Here is a 10,091-nt window from a genome sequence, read left to right as displayed (position 1 = left end):
CCTTGTGTCAGTATACGCAGATATGGAATAGAGCATCTAATATATTACACACGCACTCGCACATAAGTATATATACACGCATACTTACATATGTATATACATTGGGTATAGTTCTTGTGTGCCAGCTCTTATATATAATAGTGCATACATAGCACCAAATTATATGGATATACATATCGCATATGTATATTGTAAGCTCATTGGAAGATTGAGGATATTGCGCCGTTGATGGCCATGGCAGAGAGAGAGAGAGAGAGAGAGAGAGAGAGAGAGAGAGAGAGAGAGAGAGAGAGAGAGAGATTTGTTCAAACATACGGTCACGATTACCACGAAACTCTGCTCCCTGTGCAGTAGCCAAATCCTGTAGGAGCTGCCTTGTCGGCGCTGCTCAGGAATAGCGATTGCTCTTGTCTCCAAGAAAGTGCCTCTGCTCAAGAAGTCTGAGACTAAACAGGTCTTTGTAGTGGCATTTTCCCTTTCGACGCTTATCTTACAGTGTACGTGTTCGTGTGCAGATGCGTGCGCGTGTCTGTGGGTGTGTGTTTGTAAATAGAGTAAGGGAGAATTGATTTGAATTGAATATAGAATTTAGGCCAAATGCCAAGCACTGGGACGAATGAGGTCATTCAGCGCTGAAACGGAAATTGACACTATAATGATGGAAAGGTGTAACAGGAGGAATACCTCGCAGTTGCACCATGAATCAATTGTTAGAAGACGATGAGAAGAAAAAGAATATGAAATGCGGTACAGTAAAAGGAACGAAAGGGGTTGCAGCTAGGGGCCGAGGGCACGCTGCAAAGAACCTTAAGTAATCCCGACAGTGTACCGCATGAGGTCCACTGACGGCACTACCCCCTAGGCCTTGGGGGAAGAGTGAGGGGGAAAATAAAGAATCTCCTGCAGTTGCCAAAATGCCGCTATATTGACGCTGGTCACTTTCACTACTAGCCTGTGTGATTGCCATTGTTGCATGAGGACACAGTTTCGTAATATTTTAGGATGTCTGTATAAACGTCGACCATTATGAGAAATATATGAAAATGCCCAGGTAACAGGCGGTAGGTTGGATTTCATGGACTTTCCTGCTTATAGACTATTTAAATCTCCTGGTCATTGAAAGAAGACGTATTGGTTTTAAACAGTATAATCTGCGGGAATGATTTTGTATTGTTTTGTATTGTAAGACATATATATGTCTGCTAAACGGATTAGCCAAACTGGCAGAATGCTTTTATATCTTAATGCGGTTTGTTTTTTCATACTTGCACAACCTTTTCCAAATCCTAACTGCAGCCAGGTTATAATGTTTTTGGAGGTTTTGTGGTCATTTTCTTTTATCTGCTCATTCTTGTTCTGTTTCTTAATTATTGTTTGTGTTTTATGTTGTGGTTTTCCTGCTGCTTTACGAAATTTTTTACACTTACGATGCTTCCACGAGATATTGTTCTTAAACAAGATTTTTTGCTTTGTTCCTGAATTGCTTCGCAGTATGTATGATTATCAAAATGGTGATAAGAGTGGAATTACACCTAAGGAATTTATAGTAAATGACGTTTTGCGTCTTATTAATTCACCATTCTATTGGAATGAGAATAGATGTTAAAAAAAAACGGTGAATTAAATGAGTTGGTTTTAATGGTGAATATTCCGGGATGGATTCCCCCCCCCCCCCCCCCCGCCCGGCCCCCCCCCCCCCCTCAAGATGACCACCACCGATTGAAGAATGGTTAATTGGCCCAGTGGGGATTCTAGAGGATGTTTTTATTTAATTTTTTTTTTTTTTTCACGAAGTTTGAAGAGAGTGGGGCATTGGGGGCAGAGAAAGAGACAGCGCCAAAGGCGAGAGCATAATATTTGCCCATGAGAAAGGGGTTGGAGAATGCTCCGAGACATCTACGTAGTGCCCACGCTATTCTTGGCTCCACCCACGGCGTTTTTCTCTCTCGCCCACATGTCACTCTGCGTCCCGCCCATGACCATCCTTAAAGGGCGACTCAACTACCTAAAGTGTCTGCCTCACCCACGCCCCGAAATGTTTGTTTGTGTGTGTGCGTACGTGCGCCTGTGTTTCATCGCTTGTCACTACTAAGTTGGCTTCCCTCATGGATCCTTGGGCGTTTCACAGCAAGTGCTTTTTCGACCCCACCCACAGCAAAATTCGTACCACCAGAAATCCTGTCACGCCCACCCGAACCTCGTTCCTCCCACACCAATTCCTATACTCCACCCACGCTGTGGACACAGTGGGGGCGCGACCCTGTTCCATTTCTCGATACAGACTGGCGCACAGACACTTGCGGATAGTCAACTGATATATATATATATATATATATATATATATATATATATATATATATATATATATGTAATTCATTATACCCGTAAACTATGGTAGTATCGCCAGTACACCTCATGCGGTGAACTGTAGGCATGACTGAATGTTCTTTGCAGCGTCCTTTCGGCCCCTAGCTGCAACTCCTTTCATTCCTTTTACTGTATCTCCGTTCATATTTTCACTCATATTCTCTTTCTTCCGTTTTACTTTCCACCCTCTTATAATTTTGTACAGGTACTCGGAAATTCCACAAGTAATTCTTAACATCTTGCGAACGTGACGTAGTGTGGATGTGGCCCACCTGTGCCCAGTTCGCCTGTCCGCCAGACTGTCACCCGCTTCATGGCAGCCACAGTTACAGGCAGCGTTTCATTCAGTGTCATCCTGTCTGCGAGTTTATTTATCATTCTATTCCCTTTTTCAGTAAATCGTCAGCTTTTGCATGGTATATATTTTCATTGGTTTAGTGTCAGTCATTTAATTATTAAAGAGATGCCAGTGGGGTGTTACTTTGCTTTACATAGAAAACGACATTGTGCTGGCTGTCTTATGAACTTTCAGGGGGTAGATCATTGGTTCCCAACCTTTTTTTGCCCGTGCCCCGCCTAATCTTCTATAAAATCCTGATGCCCCTGTGATGATACACTATAATTCTTATATGCACGTGAAGGAAACCTAAAAGGCTATTAACTTGGTTTAAACATTTTCGAATTGCCCCCTTCACAATCACATTGCCCGCCCCACGTTGGGAACCATTGGGGTAGATTGTTTGCTGGCAGGTAGGTCTGCTGACTTAGTGGGCAGTGATTAGGTTGGAAAGGAAAACGAGGACGCCTACAGTATCCCCATATAGAAATGTGTGAAATAATGAATCATTTATACTATCTGTAGAGAAGGGCACTTGGAATAAAAGGGCTGTAGTGTAGTGCCATTCACGCGGTTCACTGTAGGCATTATTTAAGGTTCTTTGCTACGTTCCTTCGGCTCATAGCCACGACCCCTTTCATTCCATTTACTGTACCTCCATTCATATTGTCTCTTCCATCTTACTTTCCACCCTCTCCTAACTGTTGTTTCATTGTGTAACGGCGAGGTGTTCGTCCTGCTACACCTTTAAAACCTCCTTTACTCTGTGTTCCTTTCAGTGCTGAGTGACTTCATAGGTCCCAGCACTTGGTCTTTTGTCTAAATTTTATATTTCAATCCCTATTGGAATGAAAGGGAAGGAAGAAATCTTGTGTAAATGCTTTCAAAACTGTAATGGTATTAGAAAATCCTTCGGCTTTTCGTAGAAATAATAATTGTATTTCTAATTCTTGGACAGAAATGGAAGGAAAAAAGTGTCGCTTCTTTAGGAGCAGCGAGAAAAGTCTGTCGGAGGCCGTATTGATTTGTGAGGAATGGTGGCAAGAATATCTGGTGAATGCGGGAAAAAAATGACAGAAAGAACACATTCATCAATACTGACGGGGAAATACGAGTGCAAGATAGAATAATATAAATATCTGATACATGATGGAAGCTAATACGGCACAGTGGGTTTGTGAAAATTAAAAAACGGGTGGGTGGGTAACATTGCGTAGCATTCGAGTTCGTAAGGTTGCGACAGACGTAAGAAAGTCACAGCTGAGGCAGGAAATCATCGTCTGTCTTCTTTCCCGTTTGGTGCAGCGCTTTGCGCCAAACAGGAAATCCAACTGGTGGTTTATATATCAACAAACTACCCTACTTTTCAGGCATCATTGCATTTCCGAGGGACACCGAATAGATTCCTAGTCAAGTGAATTTTAAGGCCAATCATATATTCGTCGAGTTTTGGGGAAAAATGTTGTTTCCGCGTTCCCATTTTCCTTTGCGGCATTATAAAAAAATATCGCTGCATTGTTACAGAATTGGATCTTTTTAATTTGATAAAAACTCTCCAAAGAACTGATTACATACAAGGGAGTTTCGACTCGTTATTGCCCCAGCTCCTAATTAGGGTAGACTCTCTCTCTCTCTCTCTCTCTCTCTCTCTCTCTCTCTCTCTCTCTCTCTCTCTCTCTCTCGTACGTATGTATATATGGTTTTGTTGTGTGAATTGGTTGGAGAAGAGTTCGAAATACGATTGGCCATAGCAACATTCACAAACTTTCGAGCTTTAAGGAATGGGCCAATGAATAAAATAAGGAAGAACTGGAGGGGCCTTAGGTGGGAGAGGGAGAGGGAGAGCCTAGCTCGATCAAGTCATTTTTAATCCGAGAAACTACGTTTTTTCAACAATTCCCTGCCTTCTGTGACCGTTTCTTGTCGGTGGTTACAGTACTAGTTTTTTTTTTTTGTTTTTTTTTTTTTTTTTTTTTTTTTTTTTTTTTTTTTAGCGAGTGCCTCTGATGTAAACTGTGTAGGCTTCAGAAATGAAAATTCGAAAGGCCTAACAAGTTATGTATATACTGTATAGAGTAACTTGTAATTTGAGTAATAATAAGATTTAACTCCAAGCTTTTTAAAGCATGCTCACATGTTCCTTAGTTCAGGTTTTGGAGATTATTCCGGATATGAAAATTCTTTACAAGTAACTGTGGATTTTCATTTTTTATCCATCTGAGTATGGGAAGAGCTTGGTAGGCCTTTCGAATTTTGATAAAAACTATTACACATATGTATATATATAGTTAAATATATATTATTAGATTTAATAATTGTAATATATTACACACACATATATATATAAATATATATATATATATATCTTATATGATATATATATATATATATATTTATACACATACATGCATACATACATACATACATACATATATATATATATTATATATATATATATAAAATCTCGTTTTTATTATGACTGAATTGAAAGAGGTCAAGTTTGATGCTATTGAAATGGTTGCCAGCTCAGTCTATCTGGAAATATCGAGGTTGAGATGGTGAGGAATCTAGCTTGAGGAATCTAGCGTTATCGTGGAGAAGTGGACATTTTTATTGAAGTAGCAAATTGTGGATGAAAATGCATTCTGATGGTTTGGTCTCCTATGCATCGTGGGAGTGAAAGGTTGGTTAAAAGGAAGGAGTTATTTTTAATTCATGTACTGAGGGTTGATCTGGTGTTTTAGTTGATAACCGAGAAGGGTTAATTAAAGGTATTCGAAAGGGAAGTGCGAGGGCGTGACAACAGGTAAACAACTGATTTCACGATATTGTTAGCGTCCTGTTTGATGTCATGTCTATTTTAGTGTTCTGTAAAAGAAAACTATTGAGACTGCTATTTGTCTGTCCGTCCGCACTTTTTCTGTTCGCCCTCAGATCTCAAAAACTACTGAGGCTAGAGGGCTGCAAGAACTACTGAGGCTAGAGGGGTGCAAGTCGGTATGTTGATCAGCCACCCTCCAATCATCAAACATATCAAATTACAGCACTTAGCCTCTGTAGTTTTTTTCCCTCTCCTCAAGGTTAAAGTTAGCCATGATTGTGCGTCTGGCGCCACTATAGGTACCTGCCAGCAACACAGGCCACCGCCGGGTTTCGGCTGTACAGAAAACTCGATTGCGTAATTTTTTTTTTTTCAAGCTGACGATTGGGGATGTTTCGTCGGCCCTTAACATTCTTCATGTTTTTCGCTGTTGCTGTGTGCTCTGTATGATATGACAGAGCTTGTATGTTGATCCCTGCTAGTAAGAACCTCTGCTAGAGGTAGAGGAAAGAGGTCAAGAGGAACCAATCTGGGTAAATTTGTCGGTATAATGTGTTTTTTTTAGATAAAATGGCAATGGCGCTCAAGCCATAAGCTGTGATGTTCTTCAAGAGTGGGGTCGTATTCAGTGAGATTAAAGTACTGTTTGGGTTCGAGATACTGTTCGGGTTCGAGAAGTTGGAGTTTCCCACCGTTCAAAGCAATCGATAGTTTGTTCAGTTCGTAAATTGATTTTTTTTTTTCAATTTTGTTAAATTTAATTCATTCACGTCACTAATACCGGAAAAGCCGCCATTTTTAGGAGTGACAACATTGTCGCAGTGCCGATTAGCTTTTCAGGAAACCCCAAGATCAGTCTCCCAAAATAACCCAGATTTACATGAAACAAGGCGTGATCCAACCTTCAGCTTGCTTGGGTGCTTTATAAAATCTACGGTCATATTGCCTTGTTTCACCAATGAAAATTAAAATAAATATACTATATTTTATTTGATATAATTGTTCTGTACTGTTTAACATGCACATTATTTATTTTTTACATTTTCATTCTAATTAATAACCATATAAATATCCTATCCTAAAATTCCTGTTTCTTCAACTCTACGCAAAACAATTTTTTCAGACCTTTTTAGGGGAACTTAATCCCCCCCCCCAACCAACAACAACAAAGGAACAACATCAAAAAAGAAGTTTGTAGGCTTACTCCTCGAGCATGCGAAAACCCAGCTTACAGAAATGTCTCATTTAAATGATAAATAGTAGACTCCTACTTTACATACATGTAACACAATTGTAACGGCTCCTAAAGGTCTTCCTCTGAGTCTTCTTCATAGTTTCCTCTTGACAATGTCGACCTTTTTTTTTATACAAAATACCTTTTGCCTACAAATGCTCCCCCAAGTCGTTGATTAATTGTTTACTGGGTTCCCACGTCGTGCATTTTATTGTTCCTTGTAAGAGATTGTTTTGCTAGTAACTTGTCTTTCGCAGTTTCTCCTTTTCATGAATTAGTGTTTTTCGTTTTAACACAGTTCATTAATGAAATTTTTCCTTCCACGCATGCAGAAGACAGTGGTAAGATGGTCAGATTATTCATAAAATTGGATGGCAAATCATATTTCCATCTGTTGCAGATATTGGTAATCACTTGCGACTTGTTTTTCGAACGACGGTCATTAGTGATTTGAATCTCATGGTATTTAAACATGTTCAGCTGACAACTTGGCAATTGTTTTATCGACCTCATTCTCAAAGTATGGAAGTTTTAGGAAACTCTAAACAAATATAATTATATATGAATTATTTTTATTTATCTTAGTAGACTGTTTAAAAAACTCAGATTTTTTTTTTCTCAAAAGAAAAACCCTGAAACCCTGATGGGTCTAGAAAAACAGATTTCAGACTTTTTGAAAGAAAAACCCAGGTTGGTCTTTAAAAACCCAGATCTGGAGGGGTGGGGGCGCAGGTTTGGCAGCTCTGTTATTGTCACTCATTATGATGTTCACTCCGTAAGCGGGTATTATTATTGTAGTCTGTATGAAGACCTTGTCATTGTTGGTACAGGCAGGTAAGCGTGCTTTATTACCATTATTATATTATATGATTCGAGTTTAGACGTATGTCAATTTTCCCCTATTATTATCATCACAACTTCTACCACCTACGTTAATTAAAGACACTGTCATTATTACTGCCGTCGTGTTTGTGTATTACTGTTATTACTTTTATATAAGTTCAGACATGTGTAACAAGTGGAAGGGTTATCGTTCTTTTTGATATGTGAATGAGTATGTGATTTACATATTATGTTGATACAGCATGTAGTTTACTTACTCTGGTGTTAGAACCCAGTGCTAATGGCAGGGGTTGTTCTGCTTGTGACTCAACCCTTTTGGGCGCTCTGTGTACTATGTACTATGTATCATCCACGAATACTGCTACTCCCACAGGATGAGAGGGGTTGTCCAATAATCTAGCTTCTCATGAAGCTCAATTCAGTTTTGTTACATGAGTCAGAGAGAGAGAGAGAGAGAGAGAGAGAGAGAGAGAGAGAGAGAGAGAGAGAGAGAGAGAGAGAGAGAGAGAGAGAGAGATATTGCTCGTAAGTAAGGCTGTTGATTTTTAAGTGCTAGTTATTTCAACATCTCAGGGTGAGATTGATTGGCCTGAAGGGAGTTCTGCTAATTGAAGCCCAGCTGTCAGAATGGTCGTGTTGTCTTTGCATTTGGAATACGGATGGTTCTATTATTTGAAGTGTTATTGAATGAGAGGCAAGAAGTATCACGTACAGAGAAAATGGGAGATTATGGAGATTATGGATTAAGATTAACATGAAGATGAGGTTTGAATGCATAGTGAGTAGAATGAATAACACGATGGGAGCAAGATTGTTGTTTGGAGAAAAGGAGATCGAGTGAAGGAATGTATATTCGCTTTGCACTCGAAAAAGCAGGCAGATGGAAAATACATCAAGATTGAATGAATGAAGTATTCATTGAATGCTTTTTAGTTTTCTGTAAAAGAAAATTATTGTGCGGGCTTTGTCTGTCCGTCCGCCCTCAGATAAAAAAAAATTACTGATGCTAGGAGTGTTGCAAATTGGTATTTTGATCATACACCCTCCAATCATCACACTTACCGAATTGCAACCAACTAGCCTCAGTAGTTTTTATTTTATTTAAGGTTAAAATTATCCATGGAGCGTGCATCTGGCAGTGCTTTCAGGAGCCATGGGACGCACCCTCACTCTACCGCATCTGGCGAGCAACTGGAGGGCTGCTGGTCATAGTTGATTGATGGTTTTATACAGCATTATACGTGCTCGGTGTATTTTTACCTATTGTTTTTAACAGAATATGATTGGTTTAATGGGAAAATTTTTGATGTATGACATTATGCCAGAATAGAGATGTTAGAGATATAATGTTCATTATAGTAGTTATTGGAGTAGGTTAACACTAAAGGGAAAGTCGGTATGTAAGTCGATTGGCAAGTACACTTATTATTTTTTAAGTAGAAATGAAGCTCGATGAAGTATGGATGTGAGAAGTGCGTTTGTTGTTTCGTGAAGTCCTGATGGATTTGAGATGCTAAAGTGATTAGTAACTGTTGAACATTGTATTGGTAGTGACTAAGGAATTTACAGAGAGAGCAGAAATTGCGTTCAGGCTTTGGTTTCATAAAACAGAAGCATCCAGTTAACATATACTACATTGAATATTTTGTGGAAAATCGGACTTCAAAAATTAATAGTGCAAGTGATTTATCCTTGCACAAGGTATAGTGATAAAGGTGATAAATGTGAATGCAAGAATAAGGTTTAAAAGTGAATGTAAGAATAAGGTTTACGTAGTATTCCTGGTAGAAGGTAATTTTATGAGAGCATGTCAACTTTTTTGTGTTGGAATATGTAGCTGGAGAGTGAATAGTTGTTGTTAAAGTTGGTCTGAGACGTGAATGATTTGATGTGAAAGTTGGTCTAAGACGCGAGTAGTTTGTTGTTAAAGTTGGTCTAAGACGCAAATAGTTTGATGTGAAAGTTGGTCTAAGAGCGAGTAGTTTGTTGTTAAAGTTGGTCTAAGACGCAAATAGTTTGATGTGAAAGTTGGTGTAAGACGCGAATAGTTTGTAGTGAAAATTGTTCTAAGACGCGAATAGTTTGTAGTGAAAATTGTTCTAAGACGCTAATAGTTTGTTGTGAAAGTTGGTCTAAGACGCAAATAGTTTGTTGTGAAAGTTGGTCTAAGACGCCAAGTTTGTTGTGAAAGTTGGTCTAAGACGCAAATAGTTTGTTTTTAAAGTTGGTCTAAGACGCCAATAGTTTGATGTGAAAGTTGGTCAAAAGGCCTGTCCACACTAGGAAACATTGTTTGCAAACAATGTTTCCTAGTATGGACAGGCCTTAAGATGCAAATAGTTTGTAGTTAAGGTTGGTCTAAGATGCCAATAGTTTGTTGCTTAAGTTGGTTGAAGACGCAAATAGTTTGTTGTTAAATGTGGTCTAAGAGGCAGGTGTTTCAGGTCTCCATGATTATTTTATATATCTTCATGGTTCGTGTGTTGTAA

The sequence above is a fragment of the Macrobrachium nipponense genome, chromosome 3 (genome assembly GCF_015104395.2).
Source record: "Macrobrachium nipponense isolate FS-2020 chromosome 3, ASM1510439v2, whole genome shotgun sequence".
NCBI lineage: Eukaryota > Metazoa > Arthropoda > Malacostraca > Decapoda > Palaemonidae > Macrobrachium > Macrobrachium nipponense.
This window is presented reverse-complemented; position numbering follows the sequence as displayed.